An 18,249-nucleotide genomic window follows, 5' to 3' on the forward strand; every position below is an offset into this window, starting at 1 on the left:
TTTTCAACAGGAAGAATCAAGCCTCTTATTTTTAATTTGTATTTTTCCCTTACAATGTTCATCAGCTCAGGAAACCAGCCTATTATCTTTAAGTCAGACCTATAGGAACTCAGACCACTGTCTCTAGTAACAATCCAGGAAGCCAAGCAATAATCCTGTAATAATCAGTCCCAAGCGGCCAAGATTTGATTAGTAACTGACAGCTTTCCTAAAACTTTCCTTGCTTCCAACTTAGAACCAACCGGGGAAAGCCAAATATGCACCCCTAACCGATCACAAAGGACACCTTGCTTCTAGACAGACTGTCTACAGCTTCCCCATGCCAACAGCCTACAATCAAGGCACACCTGAAGCCTTCCTTTTTTTCCACTGTAAAGCTTTCTCACTTTTCCGTCTGCCTTTGAGTCTCTGCCAAAACTCAAGTGACTACAGCTGACTTCCTTGGGATAGCAAGCTCTGAACAAATAGCCTTTGCTTGACATTTCGTTGGTCTTCATTTATTTCCACTCTAGAGTTTAAATTTTGCAAAATAAAAAGTTGAGGGAAAAATGGAAGAAATACAGACAAATAAAGAAAAAAGTAATTAAAAACAATCCTAAGATCACTAGTAGGGGTCAAGTTAGAAGTCAAGAACTTCTAACTGGCCAGAGCACTCTGAACCTTGCCTTTTGGATGTTGTTCTCTGGAACAGGCTAGTGGAATGTACTCTTGGAACCTCCTGAGTCAGGCCAACCCTAGTGAGCTGAGGGCAGCTGCATGGCTGGAAGAATGAGAAAGATTGATGTAAGGTCCTGAGACAAACTTCAGGGGTAGGAAATAGACCTTATGTAGCTAGGGTCTATTGAGCAAAAGTTTATTTATCCTGTGAGAAGAGTGAGGACCTGACCCTGAAGATGATCTCTGTGAAGGAGAGACAAAACAAAACAAACAAACAAAAAAACACATCATGCCCATGGGTATTGCCCTGGCTTCTCCTCCTGGAATGCTCCTTTGAGCATTTTAAATTCCTTTTAGATGTGTGACTAGCAGTCTATGGTTATAGGGAAGAAATCAATCCATACGGGGAAGAGAAGTGAGCTTGCTGAGTTGTGGCAGGATGAGAATGAGGAAACAGAGTCTAGGAAAGGGTAAGAGGAGCCAAGAATGCAACAGGAGAATAAGAGAGGAGGAGAAACAGCGAGCAGGGAGGGGAGGAGAAAGCTGCTGGGGGGGACAGTTTTGATGGGTTAGCAATTTTGTGTAAGGCCAGTGTCTCTGAATAAAAGGACAATAATAAAGATGGTAATAACAGTGATGAGAGTAATGAGCCCTCATTTCCAAAACAAGGATCCTTCTTCTCTGCAAGGTTAAATAACTGACCCAGGTGTTTTCTAACCACTACACTACACACTCAGTGTCTACACACACCAACACAACACTCCACCTATGAGTCAACATTTGTTTTGGTTTGATTTTCCTGCCCCAGAGAAAAAGTCAAGCACCCTGCCAGTTCCTTAAGAATTATGACACCTGTCTTTAGGTCCAAAGGGATGACCATGCTGATTACCTTGGAACTTTCCAGTAGTAAAATGCTTTGTGTAGGCAAATGGGTTACAGCAACCGATTCTGGATTCTCCAGAGCCGAGCAGTCAGTTCAAAGCCCTTTTTTTTTTTTTAAGATTTTATTTATTTGTCGGGGGCGGGGGGGTGGGAGCAAAGCCTTGCAGTTCTCTTACAGATGAGGATATTGTTGGGTAGAGAAAGACTGAGGTTTGAGTACCATGGGAGCATTGGGAGGAACAGCCCTTGTCAGGCCACAGAAGATCCTATCACCATTTTGGCCCTGAACAGTTGGATATGTTCATCTTATCTTAGGGCAACATTGTGAGGCCTCTCCATGACTCATCCCTGAACCAAAAATCCCTGCCATAAATGCCTGATTTTGCCTATCTAGAGATTTCTCTTCCTTAAAAATTTGTAAGTTCGGCAGCATCATGTTTAATATTGACAGTGAAAATTAAAGGACACAGTGGTTGCCAGGTGAACTGCATGCGGTATCTCTCCCTATCGGATGGGGGCCCCCACATGTGGGGTGATGATGATATGGTGGAAGTCAATGGTGCCTGAGATGAGAGAATTCACTTGAAGCAGAACAAAGGAGATAGAAGTTTCTCGAATACACCTTAAGACAGCTGCAGGTAGGAGAGCAAAGGACACAGACAGCAAGGAGGGAGTAGTGGGCAGCTGTGTTTAAAGGGGGAAGGTGAGGAGGTATGCGGAATGTATGGACTTTCCCCTTTTTTGATAACTGTGCCTGGTTGTAAGTAGCCCTTTGGTCAGTGAGGGCTTATGGGTATTCTGATGTGGGTCACCTCATGGGCTTGTCTGTATTCAGCCAGGGGTTATCAGGGACCCTTTTACCTCGATCAAGTTTCCATTGCTCAAGCCTGCTGCCTGAAAGCAGCCTCTACACTGTGGAGACCCAGGGCCCTGGGGCCTCAACCCAGCCAGAACCAAAGAAGCTGTGGAAGGTTCTTGGTCTTGTTATGGGAAATAATTCAAGGACAAACACGCAACACAGCAGGCGAGAGGGCAGCACAAGCAAGAAAGTTTATTCAGGCAAAACACGCGCTCGAAATACGTGCGCAGGCGAGCTCAAGAGTGAGATCAAGAAGAGCACTGCGTCCCTGGGGTTTGGGTTTCTGTGTTCTGCCTGCAGTTGTAAACCAGGGGGAGGAATATTCATTAGTTGGGGTGAGGAGCAGGGTTTCCCACTTTTTCTTTCTAACTGGCTTAGGGGTTTCCTGTCTTGGCCTCCACCATCTTGGGCCCCAGAGGTTTGGTGGCCCCCCTGCAGGGACAGGCCTCTGACTGACAGCTGGCCATGATTTCATCTTTGCCGACCTCCCAGGCATTCTGTTAGAACCTAACTAACCACCTACTCTAACACAATGAATCACAGGCTTACAGATTTCTTATAAACTTTAAGATCGTGGACAAATGAAAACGTTAAAAAATAGTGGGTACAAGAGCAGGTGGGCAGAGAGTCTAAATCTTACTAAACAGAATTGGTTCACTCCTTGGGGTTGCATGAAGGAGCGCTTTTTTCCCCAGTGTTCTCATCTATGATTGTATTTGCAGTAAGAAAAAAGTACAAGATCTTTCTTAATCAATTTTTAGTTCCTGTTTACTAGTTACATAAACAAGGTTTTCAAAAAGTGAAAATCCTTTTTTAAAAACTATATTATTTTCATACCAAAGATGTATATAAATCTGTATATGTCTTTAAAGAAGGATTAAACTCTTTCTCCCCATTACCCTTTTTCCCTACTTGATCCTACCCCTCAACCTTTGTGAGGGAGGCATTAATTCCAAAATACAAAGTTCAGGTTTGGGGCTCTGGATTCAGAAAGGACAAAACCGTGGTAAATCTCTTTTCACCTTCCCCAGATTTTACCACAATAGCAAGTGAACGGAGTTCGTAATCTGTCCATCAGACACCCTCTCTATGCGCCTCTTATTTCTCAGGTGGGTCTCCCGTGTGCCCAAATGTCTGGAATTCCTGTATCTGCATCCTTTCTGGGCACCAGAGGCACAGGAGGCAATGTCCCAGGAGAGCATCAAGATGAGAGACGACAAGACAGCCTGGTAGTGGCTGTACTCAAAACGGAGTCTTTTAGAAGCGTTGACAAAACATGAAGAAAATCTAATTTTGTGGGAGAATATCTTGGATTTTTGCTCGGGTCAAACAAGTTCTATTTAATGCTTCCCAGATGCTGGCTTTACTATATGCTTGTATAAGATCAGAGGTAGAGAAGTACCGGGAAGGAAAGGGCTCCATAGCTCAGGGGTTAGAGCACTGGTCTTGTAAACCAGGGGTCGCGAGTTCAAATCTCGCTGGGGCCTGTAGTCCTTTTTTCTCCGAATCTCGTTTCAGACGCCTGAGGGGATAGGCCGGCAGGACGGTCAGAGGGAGGGTTCCAAGGCCACAGAACATCCCAGGTCTTCCGCAGCGCCTGCGGAAACGTTCAGGCAGTGCCCGATCTACTTCCCCTGCTGTTCTCGGGTTCTGGGTCCACCATGGCAGCTGATAAAGGATTTCTGTAGCGTGAGGCTTAGGCTTTCTGGGTAAACAAGCACGCATTCCTTCCGACAGAAGGCACTCGAATACAGTTTTTCTGGAAACGCCTAGCGACGGGAACGAGCCTTGAGGCAGAGTTAAAAATTGCTTGTAGGATGGCTCGTTGGTCTAGGGGTATGATTCTCGCTTAGGGTGCGAGAGGTCCCGGGTTCAAATCCCGGACGAGCCCACGTTTTTGCCTCGATTCACTTGTTCACAGTATTTCAGTCATTGCATTTTGTTCTCTCTACTCTGCTTTAGAAAGTTGCAACGGAAGGCTTCCTGACTGTTGTGAAATAGCAAAGTAGACACAGCCGCGAGCTGGCCTTTGATTTCTGCCTGACCAAGTGCTTCCTCACTCTCCTGGCCCGACGGGCGGGCGGGTCGGAGAGCAGATCATTCTACCGCCTCTGAGTGCCTCCGTCGCGAAATGGGAATGGTAGCGCTTTGCCTTCCCCTGCCTGACTCCAGGGATCTCGGTCAGTCACATAAAATAGTGTATGGGAAATTTCTTGGAAACTTTATATAGTACCAAATATACGGAGCTGTTTTCTTTCCTGCGAAGGAACTGGGGCTGATGCATGCTGACATTGTCACCGTTCTACAAATGCATGATGCGTTAGCCTTTAAAAGAATTTTTAGGTGTGGTCACATAGCAGTGTCTTTCTTTTTTTCTTTTCCTTCCTCCCTCCCTCCCTTCTTCTCACTCATTCTGTTCTGGCTACACTGACCTTCTGACTCTTTCTCAAATACACGGCCCCTGTTTCCTGTTCTGGACCTTTCACTTGCTGTTTCCTCTTCTTGGAATATAATTTCCTCAGATATTTGTTTAACTTCCTCTTTAATTCCTCCTATGCTCAAATGTCACCTCTTTAGAGACAACTTCCTTGATCACCCTTTCCAGAATAGCCCCCAATTGTCACTATTCCCTACATTATTTTCTTTACAGCACTTACGTTTGTTTTTTTTTTCTTCTCTTTTCCCCCTATTACGATTTAAGCTCCAGAAGGCCAAAGATTTTATTATGTTTGCGGCTGTGTCCTAAGCACTTAGCACTGTATATGGTATGTAGTGGGTGATTAATGTGTGAATGAATGAATGAATGAATGAATGTTGCCATATTCCTGGACATACCTGCTGGCCTCCAGAAGCCACAATTAAACAACACTTATTTCTGGCTTCTGTAGACTCATATTAAAATCTTCCCAAAGGATAGGAACAATGGCTATGGGCTTAAATTAAAAATGGAAAGCCTAACTTGATCATCTCTCCACTTGGGCCCAGGTTTCTTTTCAGAAACTACCAAATTGCTTATCTGCAGACATGAGAATTACAAATGTCTGTATTGATAAATAATAAGACTTTCATATAGACTTCTTTGCTCCCTGAGGCTTTCTGGAGACAATGTTTGATCTTTTCTCATCTAATCTGTAGTGGAGTTTCAACCCAGATGGGAGAAAAGAAAGGGTAGGTCCTGTAGTCTTAAATGTGGCAAAATATGTATTTAAGCAATGGAAACACTTAACATTTTTTGACCACCAGACACTGCGCTAAGCACCTTACATGTATGAACTAATTTTCATGAACTTTCCATGAGGTACACAGTGTAATAATCTCCACTTTACATGTCAGGAAGCTGAGGCACAGAGAACATAAGCCACCTGCCTAAGGCCACACAGCTAGTAATGTGAGAACTGCAGCTCTGGTTTTCTAAGTGCAGAGCTGGCCCCTCAGCATCCTCCCCACATCACTGCATTGCCTTCCTTAGAGGGCATTTCTCTTCTGCTTGATGATGTCTTTTGCGATGGTATGGCTTACTCTTCCAGTTTGGTCAGTGGGCTTCCCTTGTGCGCAGGCATTATGTTTTATTCATCTTTTCTGTACTTCTCAACGGTTGAAGAGTGTCAATAACAAAACAAGAGATCCAACTTTGCTCTTCGGTTGAGTGAAGAAAGGCAAAGCAAAGGTTATAGGTTGATGATATTAAAGGACTAGTACTTTACCTCTGGGAAACCATGGGTTCAAAGGCATCATTATAACCTTGCGATGGTATTATGGTCTTTAATAAGAACTCTGAGATTTGAAAGGCTAAAAAATATGAAAAGTTGCAAAACAGTGCACACCCAGAATCCCACCAACTAGAGAAAGCGGTTGGGCGCGCGAAAGGAAGCGAAGAGATTCACTGCTCTAACGTGGCTACACCAAGGCAATCATCGCTGTCACAAACTGTTTCAAAAAAAACACCAGTTGGCAGCGGTGGGATTCGAACCCACGCCCCCGAAGAGACTGGAGCCTTAATCCAGCGCCTTAGACCGCTCGGCCACGCTACCTGACAATCATAAACGCCGAGACACATTCTCTACCCTTTACCTCTTCCCCGCTCCCGCCCTCCACTCCATGGTTCACCTGTTTGCAGTTTGCCCGGGTTCTTCTTTTTTTGCATTCCTTCCTGGTTTGTTTGGCTTTCTTCTTTCACGGCGCAGTATTTGAGATTGGTGGAAAGAGCCGTACCGCTCGGCCCGTCCCGAGACAGGATAACCTCCGCGAGGTCTAGGTGTTCGGAGCGCCTGCCCGAGGCCGGGCACAGGCGGGTCCCCCGGGAGAGTCGGGGCCCTCTCCGGTCTCGCGGGCCCCCCCACGGAGGGCGTCACGCGGCGGGAGCTGTCGCTCCGCCACCGATGCCGAGTCCGGGGCCGGCCGGAGACGCCCGGAAGGCGCGTCCCGTGGAGCCTAAGGCCGGGCCAGAGACGCCCGAGGCTGGCCGAGCCCGGGAGCGGTCAGCAGGGTGCCGAGGCCGGGAGGAGCGGGAGGCTCCACGCCCCCCCCGGCGAGGCGCGTGCTCCCCTCCGCACGCCCCCGGGGCCGCCCCGCAGCCCGTGACCATCCCTGAGGCGAGGGCCTCCCACCACTCCCGCAGCATCTCTGGCTCCCTCCCAAGCGAAAACGTGCGGGAATTATTCTCGTTGATGCGGGGTGTTTCCCGAAACAGATCTGTAGTCTAGGGGCACCGCCTTCCGGAATTGGGGCGAGGGAGCCTGCAGTGATTGGTTCATCCACTAGACGTCACTCTATGCCCACAGTTGCAAAAAGGGGACTTTCCAGCCAACTGTGGACGTGGCTAAAATTTTCCTTACTAAACTTTGGAAATGTAGAAATAGTTATGTGCGGCTCGTTGGTCTAGGGGTATGATTCTCGCTTAGGGTGCGAGAGGTCCCGGGTTCAAATCCCGGACGAGCCCTGTTTTTCTCCTCTTGTCACCATCAGACTTCAGGGAGTACCTTGTGTAATGTTACTGAATGGACACCAGCGTATGCTCCACTAGTTCAGATTTATATACTTAATCTTCAGACAAGTGCTCTTGGTATTACTAAATCAGGATGAATACCAGATGCTTTTACATATAACTTATATAGCATTTCTTTTACAAAATCACTATTTCTAAAATCGACCATCATTTCTCTTCAGCTTTTTTTGTTATCCAAAAATCATTCATTCGGGACTGGGTGAGGGGTGTTTTATATCAATAATTTTGCATAACCCTCAGTTTTCCTCCACTGCAATCATGGGGGCCCTTCTTTGGGTGCTAGGACCTCCGAGGGTCAGCAAATGCGGCAAGATGTCTTGTCACATAAAACCTGGGCTCCCTCACTCCTTCAGGCCTAACATTCCGGGGACCTTGTGCCTGTGGGCGTCGGGGAGTCTCAGGTGCTGTAGCACCGCGGGATGAACTTCTAACCAGGATGCTCAGGCCTGCCGCCCTATTAGACTCACCTGTGGAGCTTTTTAATCATTCACTGGTTTGGGATCCAACCCCAAACCAATTAAATTGGATTTTGTGAGGATAGGCCCTTGGCATGGTTATTTATTAAAAGCTCCCCAGCTATAATTAGGGTTGGTCTGGGAGCTACAGCTGCCACACAGTTGCTCTCCAGGCCACAGCTGGACACTGTGCCCAGGACCCCAGTAACTCTAGGTATCCTGCATCCCATCCACCCTCCTCAGAATCACCCCCTTCCAGCTGGGACTTCATCTGGATAAGTTTAGTTCTGGGTGTAACCATGTGCCAAACTTAGTTTCTCTGTGACCCTCCTTTCTTTCCCAGGCCACAGAAACAGAGTGCTAAGAGCAGGAAACTCCAAAAGAAAAGAGGCGGCCCAGTGGGTCAGCATGCTTGGTTTGAGGGGGGACCAGTGGAAATGTGCCTGGCTTTCAGTCCTTCTAGAAAGGACTAGACCCTAGCATCACGCCTTCCCCCCACTCCCTAACTGCCGGGTATTCAGTGCTCACATCCTCCTATTTCAGTTAGATGTGCCCTGACTCACCTGACAAATGAGAGCTAGAAACCACAGGTATTTTTCACCTCACTCTTAGCTATGCTGTTGAGTATTTAACTTCTGGTACCTCTTCAATATTTGGAGGAACTGCAAAATAATCTTGGAATCATCCATTAGCCCTCTCTCACAACCCACATTCAATCCTTTACCATACGATGTTGGCTGTACAGTTAGAATCTTTCCAGAATCTAAACACTTATCACCTGCGCCACCCCCGCCGTAGCTTAAGCTGTCACCAACTGTCACCTGTGCTATTGCAGTGGCCCCTTTCAGGTCTCTGGCTGGCCCTTGTGCCCCTTCAGGCCATTCTCAACAGAACAATCTCGTTGAAACCTAGGTCAGAGCTGGTCACTGCTCTGCCTAAAACCCTCTGTGCATCTTCATTTCATTCAGCATAAAATCAAAGCTCCTTGTCATGGCTTAAAAAATCTCTACGTGATTTTGCCGCTTCTTGGACTCCCCTCACTTCACTGACCTCATCTCCTACAGCTTACTCCTTCCAGGTGGCAGCATTCCAACGACATTAGCCCCTAGTGTGCCTCAGAAATTCCCACCTCAGGGCCTTTGCACATGCCCTTCTCTCTGTCTTGAGCCTTATCTCCCTCCTGCCTGCATGGCTCAGTTCATTGCTTTTAAGACCCCTGCACAGATGTTATTACCTACCAGAGAGGACTTCTCTGACCACCCACATGAGATAGCACCCACCTCTTTGCTCTCTGTCTGCCTTTCCCTAAGTTCCCTCTTTCACATACCGCCACCTGACTTTGGCTGCTGCTGTTGTTGCTTTTCTTAATTCTCCCTCTCCCACCGCCAGAACGGCAGCTCCATGAGAGTAGGGTTTTTTACTGCTGACGTCTCAGAGGCTGAAACGGTTGTTAGCACCTGATACTTGATAAATATTTGGTTAATGCATTGTGTGAATTGTTTTAAATCACAAAGTTATACAGGCTGGTAAGGAACGCCTGATCCTGTGGCACCGGGGGAGGTAGGAGCAGGGAGGTACTGGGGGCTTGAATGGAGAGAGGGCTCCTGCAGTGGGGGGAATGTTCCATCTTTGGGAAAGGCTGAGGGTGGGGGCATGCCTGGAATATATTCTGTGGCAGCTCTCCTTTTGGGCCACAGTATGCCCTATCAATGTTTTAAAGAAGCCTTGAAAGGCTCTTCCAGCTGGACATACAGGAAGGCACAAAATAGACTCTGGGGAGCTGTGAAGTGGGTACCAGTGCCATTGATTTCCTGGTGCAAACCTGCTCCAGGCAGAGCGGCTTAAATACAGGGCTGCTTTAGGCTTTGATCACTTTCAGCCAATTCTGAACCAGATGGTATTTGGGGGTTACACTGTAAGGTGTCAAATCAAATACTTGATTTGATTAGATGAAGAACAAAAGTCCACAATAGGGACACGAGAGAGGAAGAGGCAAACTAAGGTTAGGGAAGGAGTTGTACAACCAATGGGACTTCACCAACCTCATTTGACCATCATTTGTGATGAGGGATCACTATGAATATGAGTCCTAAGGAAATATTGCTGGCATGCTAGGAGGATTTATGGAACAGAGGGTGAGAACCTCTGCTGGTCACAAAACATGCACGGACAGGCAGTGTCTGCTCTCTGGAGCTATGAATGCAAGCTGGAATCTGCCTGTCCCCTTGTGGTCATAACAGGTACTGTCATGGGTCTTCTTTGTAGGGGTCTTAAAGGAGAGACAGTAGATTAAAGCTAATTTCTGGGGACCCCACTACTTTTTGCTGATCCTTCTGTGTGCATGATATGAAGGCGGAACTTATAGGGAAGAGACCTGTGTTATCATCCCGGGAGATGGTGCTCATGCAGTTAAGCTGAACTATTTTTTTTAAGTAGGCTCCACACGGGGTGCAGCCAAAGTGGGGCTTGAATTCACAACCCTGAGATCAGGACCTCAGCTGAGATCAAGAGTTGGACCTAACCAACTGAGTCACCCAGGTGCCCCTAAGCTGAATTATTTATTAAGGTGGATGGCATCTCTTGGATCTGGAGGGAAATCAGAAGATTGAGCCAGGACTGCTAGCAAAACTCTGGAGTTGGTCTTTAACAGCTGAAGTGAGTTGTTCAGAGAGAGAATCTTAGATTTGAGGCTTGAATAGTAATTAGAGGTGAACCAACGTTTGTCCTTCCTTTCATTGATCTTTCTGAACTTATGTTTGTGTGGTGCTACAGGGTCCTACCCAAAGTATCAGAAAAGATGACTGAGTTTTACAAATAGCTTTCTGATGCTAGCATTAGAAGAGCAAAATCTTTTAGGTCATTCACTCTTGCCTTCTTCTACTCAATCAATATTTACTAAACATTTATTGAGCGAACATTGTCAAACATCTATTATATTCCAGGTACTGTGCTTGGAACAGAGATTACTGTGGGGAACCAGACAGATGTGGTTTCTACCCTCATGAAACAACCAGATAATTTTAGAAACCAGGAAATATAATAAATTTATTGTGCCAGTGATAAGGGCCACAACGAAAAGATACAGAGTAGTATGCAAGCAAAACAGAGGCTGTTCACTTACTCTGCGGTTTCTGGGAAGACTTGTCTGAGGAAAGGAGGGACCCACAGGATTTAACCAGGTAGAATGGGGACAGGGAGGGGAGTCAGGAATATTCTATAATGAGAGAACTAGATGTTAAGAACCTTGAGCTGGGGGACGCCTGGGTGGCTCAGTCGTTAAGCATCTGCCTCCGGCTCAGGTCATGATCCCAGGGTCCTGGGATCGAGCCCCATATCAGGCACCCCGCTCGGCGGGAAGCCTGCTTCTCCCTCTCCCACTCCCCCTGCTTGTGTTCCCTCTCTCACCGTGTCAAATAAATAAATTAGAAATCTTAAAAAAAAAAAAAATAAGGGGCGCCTGGGTGGCTCAGATGGTTAAGCGTCCGCCTTTGGCTCAGGTCATGATCCCAGGGTCCTGGGATCTAGCCCCGCATGGGGCTCCCTGCTCAGTGGGGGGCCTGCTTCTCCCCCTCCCTCTGCTTCTCCCCCTGCTCATATTCTCTCTCTCTCTCTGTATCTCTGTGTCTCGAATGAAAAAATAAATAAAAAATAAAATAATAATAACAATAAGAAAGAACCCTGAGTTGGAAGGAAGCTTGGTGAGTTTAGGGAACTGGAAGGAGGAGTGTATGGAGGGATAGAGAGAGTGGTTTGAGGTGAGACTCTCTATACAAGGTCTGGTAGGCAGAGGTCAGGACGGTGGTCATTATTTTAATACTTACGAAAAGCCATTGACACATTTTTGGTGGGGATGGGGGTGCACACCACAGGCCCAGAACTAGATGTGTGTTTTAAAAAGATTACTGTGGTATAATAAGGTTGACAAAAAGCCATGGGGGAGCCCCGTTTCAGCTTCTACAAAGCACAGAGTCCTGCATCAGGAAATGTTATGGCTGGATGGCTTTTACCAACTCTAAAATGATCAGCTGCTTTCACCTCACGCATTCCAGTTCCCAGCCACTATTAGAGGAGGTCGGTGAGAACCATGGAATTAGGCTCAGGGCCACAGAGCTAGTTAGTGGCGGAGCCAGTGTCAAGACAGGAACCTAGCTTTCGGGCTCCCAGGCCCTGTTCACAACTTGGGGCTTTGCACTGTGAGGCTGAGATTGAGAAGGGAGCTGGTTTGTTTGTGTTTTTAAATGAACCTGATTCTTTAGGGCCTCAATGATTATGTGGGGTCAGGGGACAATCATTCCTCTTCTTTCAGGGAATCTTATCTGATTTTCAGGGGAGATGGAACTGGCCTGGAGAGGAGAGCAGAGCCGGGGAGTGTATGAAAGATCTGACTGTCCTTGGAGGTGCTCTGGGGAAGGCTGGGTTAATGGTCCTTCCTCAGTGAGCCTTCAAAGGAAGCTGCTGGAGGGCTCGGCCTGGGGACACACATGAGAAGCCAGATATGCTAAGATCAAAGCATTCTCAGAAGTGGAAATCTGAATGGACAGGGGGCCTACCAAGTAGCTGTTGGAAAGACAGGCTTAGAGGGAACACTATATCAAAAACTGATGATGTAATGTATGGTGACTAACATAATAAAATTAAATAAAATTTAAAAAAGAAAAAGAAAAGAAAGAAAGACGGGCTTAGGCAACCTCACCTTCAGGCTGACCTCTCCTGGGCCATGGCCAGGCAGCAGTCATTTCAGAGATACACATAAAGTTACAAAACACAACAAAAAAGGCTTCCTTTGACCCCAAGGGAGAACAGGATCTCCCCTGTTCACAACTTGGGGCTTTTCACTGCGAGGCTCAGATTGAGAGCCTCTGATCTGATTCTGAACACGGCCTGCCCAAGTCAGGAGCAGCTTGTTCTTGGACACACACCAGCTCTAGTCTGATGCTCTCACCTGGACAAGGCCAGTGGGAGGGCAGTTGGCAAGTGGCCCAGGGGCTTAGAAAGGTATCTCCTGAATCCTGTGGGTAACAGCTTGTCTAGGGAACTGCTCTGCAGTTGCCAAAGGTAGCCAATGAAAACCTCAAGAATAGGGCTGCTTCATGCTTCATGCCCCCCCTTTTGGGTAATAATAAGTGTTCTTGATTTGGGCAGGTGTGTGTCCCTTTGAGCAAAATGTCAATTTCCTAAGCCATTTCACAGGGTTACTCCATGTCTACCATATTCCTGAATCAGAGCTCCACCTCCCCACTTCTGGGCCTGGTGGCCAGGAGCCAGCCCCCCATTTCCCCACTGCTCACCCTAACTCCAGGCTGAGAGGTGGAGACCACATCTCTACTCCCTCTGTGTGTGTGTGGGGGGGGAATAGAAGTTGTAGCCAGAAAACTGTCACTGAAGAGAATAGCCATCGGGGTCATTTAAATTTAGCTCAGGGCGCCTGGGTGGCTCAGTCATTAAGCATCTGCCTTCGGCTCAGGTCATGATCCCAGGGTCCTGGGATCGGGCTCCCTGCTCCGCGGGAGGCCTGCTTCTCCCTCTCCCACTCCCCCTGCCTGTGTTCCCTCTCTCACTGTGTCTCTCTCTGTCAAATAAATAAATAAAATCTTCAAAATAAATAAATAAATTTAGCTCAGAAACTCACTTTGTGACAGCAGAAAGGGAACCTTATGGAGTCAAATTCTTCCTTTATTCTTTTCTCCTACCTCTACTTGAGAAATGAGAACTCAGACTCAGAGGTGACACACTTTCCCAAGATCACACAGCTAGTTTGTGACAGAGGAAGAAGAGGACCCCAAGTCTTTCACTTTTTCGTCTGTTGATCAACACCAGACAGAACCGCAAGCTGCGGAATAAATGTATGTTTATTTAGGGTCTTAGGGATGGCCATCTGGAAGGCACCGAGTGGACCAAAAGTGTGCTCTGCAGAGACAAAGGAGATTAGGGTATTTATTTATTTTTTTTTTAAAGTTTTTATTTATTTGACAGAGACACAGTGAGAGAGGGAACACAAGCAGGGGGAGAGGGAGAGGGAGAAGCAGGCCTCCCGCCAAGCAGGGAGCCCGATGCGGGGCTCCATCCCAGGACCCTGGGATCATGACCTGAGCTGAAGGCAGACGCTTAACGACTGAGCCATCCAGGCGCCCGGAGGTTAGGGTATTTAAAGAGGAAAGAGAGAATTTACAGGAGTTGTTTTTCATGAAATGTGATTGGAGCTAGCTGCAAATGCTGAGCTATTAGAATGTGACTCAAGAATCACAGGCAATGGTTGCAAAAGAGTGTTTGTGGCCTTGTGGCCAAGGCGTGTGGCTGTTTTCCAGGATGTTGTTTGCACAGGGCCTGAGGTTCGGGTTCCACTTGAGTGAAGACACACTTCAGGCTTCCTTCCCCAATGGTTCCGGGCTCCATTTTCCAGCCCCTTCACCTGTCTGACTCCATCTTAGGAGTTTTCTTTCACACACCCACTCTGCAAACACTTTTTGATCACCTGTGAAGTACCGGGCAGCGTGCTAGAGAGAACAGGTTCATTGTTCTGAATCTCCAGAAGCCCACAGCACGTGGGAAAGAAGTCCAAATAAACCTTTTGCAGCCCCACACAGCAATCACTAAGCCTAAATTTCGTACAGGAATCCTGCAGAAGGGTTTCTCAAGGAGACTCAAGGAGGAGATGGAGGTGGGTTAATTTAAAGAAAGATTTCTGGAGGAGTTGGTAAGGTCCCATGCCCTTTGCACTGCACTTAGAGATATTTCCTGATACAGGGGCTTACTTTGGCTGCCTGAGAGTTTGTGGGAGCCAGCATAGATTTCCTCACAGGTGAGGCCCACTTTCAAGATTAGAAAGAAACCTATCGGAATGCCTGGGTGGCTCAGTTAGTTAAGCATTGGTTAACTCACTCATTCACTGACTCTTGGCTTCAGCTGAGGTCATGATCTCAGGGTCATGAGATTGAGCCCCTTGTCCAGCTCCAGGATTGGTGCGAAGTCTGCTTGAGATTCTCTCCCTCTTCCTCTGCCCCTCCCCACCCCCCTAATAAATACATAAAATCTTGAAAGAAAGAAAGAAAAAGGAAAGGAAAGGAAAGGAAAGGAAAGGAAAGGAAAGGAAAGGAAAGGAAAGGAAAGGAAAGGAAAGGAAAGGAAAGGAAAGGAAAGGAAAGGAAAGGAAAGGAAAGGAAAGGAAAGGAAAGGAAAGGAAAGGAAAAAGAAAAGGAAAGAAAAGAAAAGAAAAGAAAAGAAAAGAAAAGAAAGAAAGAAAGAAAGAAAGAAAGAAAGAAAGAAAGAAAGAAAGAAAGAAAGAAAGAAAGAAAGAAAGAAAGAAAGAAAGAAAGAAAGAAAGAAAGAAAGAAAGAAAAAGAAAGAAAGAAAGAAAAGGAAGAAAGAAACCGGGGCACCTGGGTGGCTCAGTCGTTTGGGGTCTGCCTTCTTCAGCTAAGGTCATGATCTCTGGGTCCTGGGATCGAGCTTTGCATCAGGCTTCCTGCTAAGCAAGAGTCTGCTTCTCTTTTTCTACCTCTGCCCCTCCCCATCGCTCATGCACCCTCTCTCTCTCTCTCTCAAATAAGTGGATAAAATCTTAAAAAAAAAAAAAAAAGAAAGCAAAAAACAAGCAAGGAAGCTATCCTCTGACTGTTCTCCACACCAGGGCAGGAGGCGAAAATGGTTTGGGAGGGCTCCTTATTGGAAATGAATAGGGAGGAAAGAAATCAGATCCCAATTTAGAAGTACTTCCAACCTTTTAACCTTCAGGGAGGGGCTAGAAGGTGGCAGCTGGGTGATAGAGAATTGGGCACGAATGGTGGGGGAGGAGAGCCCCTTCTGCCCTAAGTGACCTTCCTCAATGCAAGCCATTCCCAGCTTCCTGGCTCCTCACTGCCAGCCCCCACCCCCCCACCTGGCCCTGCTGCCAACCCACACGCACATTGGCACTTCTCCCTCGCTCCTGCCTGGCCCTGGAACCTCCCTCCCTGGTGGACCCACACCACCCCAGTTCACCTCAATGATCCCCTATGAAATGACTTTCAGACTTGCTGAAAGAGCACAGGTAATTGAGCACCACAACTAAGGAATACAGACCAATCCTCCCTCCTCCAAGGTTCGTTTGGGGGCAGGTCCTCCCACTGTCCAGGGAGGGAGATACTCCAAGGAGCTGCTTTAGTCATGTGACATGAGGCAAGTGCATACCCTTTGTCTGGGTACTGAGTATTCCATATTATAATGTAAAAGTCAGTTTTATTGTGGGATGGGTGAAACTCCTTAGAAATTGTGCTGTTTACCAATTCGGAGCTCATCTATTGTGGTGACCCTTAAACATCCGCGTGCATTATAATCACCAGAGACGGCCTACTGATTACAAATGCAGATTCCAGGGCCTCATCTCCAGAGACTTTGATTCAGTAGGTCTGGGGTAAGGCCCAGGTTTCTGTATTTTTAATTAGAAGCCAAGAAACTCTGATGCATTTCACTTAGAAGCCATCTCCCTCCACTACATATATACATATGTATTTTTTTAATCTGTGAGAGCCAGGCAGTGGCAGGCCAAGGAGTGGTTAAGGGCCGGTGATGAGGTCATTAACCCTCCCCCAATACACTCTGCAACGACTGTCCTTTCCCATTCTATGATAGGGGCAAGTCATGCTTCCTCAGCTTTTGGAGAAGCACTCAGAAAATGCATCTTCAAGAAGAGTGCCGCTAGCGCCTCCTTGTGGCACGATCACTGTCTCCTGCATCCTCCACGGAAATTCTGTGGTCACCACTATAGGGGGCGTGAGCCCCAGGACTTGAGGAAAAGGAGATATAAACCAGGGGTAATAAAGGGACTAAGCAAACCCCATATCGGAATGACCTAGGAAAGGGACATTCAAAGGGAGTTCTAGTGAAGGTCTGCTGATGGTTGCTGGAAGTAGTCCATGCGAGTTAGTGTTAAGATTTTTCTCTCAACCCTATATCCTTGTGTTAGAGAACATAGGGCGGGCCTGTATCCAGGCTTTGGGAGGAGGGTGAAGCAGGCCAGAGGCTGAAGCCCCACGGGGAGAAGCACTTATGAGAAGCCAGGGATGAATAGCAAGGAAGTCTGGAAGATCCGTTTTGGACAAGAAATTTAAAAAGTACTCCTCAGAGAGCTTCTAAAACATTTTGGGAAGGGAACTAAAATTCTAGTAGCAGTGAGGGATGCGGTTGGATTTTTCTTTTTTTTTTTTAGAGGGGGGAGGGGCAGAGTGAGAGAGAGAGAGAGAACCTCAAGCATGCTCCACGCCCAGCGCAGAGCCCAACACAGGACTCGATCTCACAACCCCGAGATCATGACCTGAGCAGAAATCAAGAGTTGGACGCTTAATCAACTGAGCCACCCAGGTGCCCTTGGATTATTTTTATATGAATATTAAAGGAAGGACAATCCCCCAAATCTAACAAATTGGGACTATTTAAGTTAGGTTCCCTTTGTTTATTGTTTCCTGGGTTCCCACTCAGATGCCATCTGTGGCCCCTAGTCCCTTGCATCATTTCACAAACTGATGTTCCATGGAACTCTGTTCCTTTGGATGTTAATAGTGTTAACCAGTTAATAGTCAAATGAAGCTCCATGCTCAAATCAGTTTGTAAAATTCTGAATAAAATGAAATTAGTCCAGCCTCTCAGAATCTCATGCTTTGTGAATCTCGTGATTCTCCAAGGGAAGGAATCTTAATAAACAATGCTTCTGAAACTTATGATCAGGACACTTTTTTTCCTTGAAGCGCACTCATTAACATTTTCCAGAACCGTGTTTGCCTGAAGGCAAGTAGGCAAAGTGCCGCTAGTTGTCCCCCACTGTTTATTCTCCCCTTCCTCCTTAGTCATAGAACACCAGAATTTGAGCCAGGCACATGCTCACCCAGAATACACCCATCGTTTGCCACTGCCCCTTGCGGTTGGATGTGACCGGGTGGCCAGGTTATTGCCAATGAGACGTAATGGGAGATGGTGTGGGAAACTGGGGGGTGTGTCCCTAGAAGGCAGTGCCATGCCCCTTTGGTGCCTTGCTTCCCCCTGGTGGTGGGATGCCGACATGACAGCTAGAGCTAGCGCAGCCGTCTGCACTGGGACAGAAAAGCCAGGCGCTGGGACTGAAGTCCAGCACCTTGGAGCACCTCGCCAATCCAGGACTAACTACCCCGGGCTCTCTTTTGCATGAGAAATAAACTTCCTTCTCGTTCAGACTACTGTCGCTTCGTGTTTTCTGTCATTAGCTGCCACTGGGGAGCTAATAACCTCTTTAGGTTTGCTTTTTTTTTGTTTTTCAAAACCAGTTGTGTATTAGAATATATGGATAGCCTGGGAATTTGTACAAAAGCCAACAAAAATAATAAAGGATATTAAGAAAGATACTTGGAGGAAGGTGAGGTCTCTTCCTATTAAGAGCTTTTAGG

General features: G+C 46.9%; 4 non-coding genes across 4 annotated transcripts; 3 read left to right on the forward strand and 1 right to left on the reverse strand.

Moving 5' to 3' along the window:
* Window positions 1-3,812: 3,812 nt before the first annotated feature.
* On the forward strand, window positions 3,813-3,885 carry TRNAT-UGU. The gene has a single exon. It is a non-coding gene; the product is annotated as a tRNA-Thr (tRNA).
* Window positions 3,886-4,217: 332 nt separating this feature from the next.
* On the forward strand, window positions 4,218-4,289 carry TRNAP-AGG. Its single transcript has one exon. It is a non-coding gene; the product is annotated as a tRNA-Pro (tRNA).
* A 2,058-nt stretch (window positions 4,290-6,347) lies between these two features.
* On the reverse strand, window positions 6,348-6,429 carry TRNAL-AAG. The gene has a single exon. It is a non-coding gene; the product is annotated as a tRNA-Leu (tRNA).
* Window positions 6,430-7,265: 836 nt separating this feature from the next.
* TRNAP-AGG lies at window positions 7,266-7,337 on the forward strand. Its single transcript has one exon. It is a non-coding gene; the product is annotated as a tRNA-Pro (tRNA).
* Window positions 7,338-18,249: the final 10,912 nt, after the last annotated feature.

The sequence above is a fragment of the Zalophus californianus genome, chromosome 6 (assembly GCF_009762305.2).
Source record: "Zalophus californianus isolate mZalCal1 chromosome 6, mZalCal1.pri.v2, whole genome shotgun sequence".
NCBI classification, from domain to species: Eukaryota; Metazoa; Chordata; class Mammalia; order Carnivora; family Otariidae; genus Zalophus; species Zalophus californianus.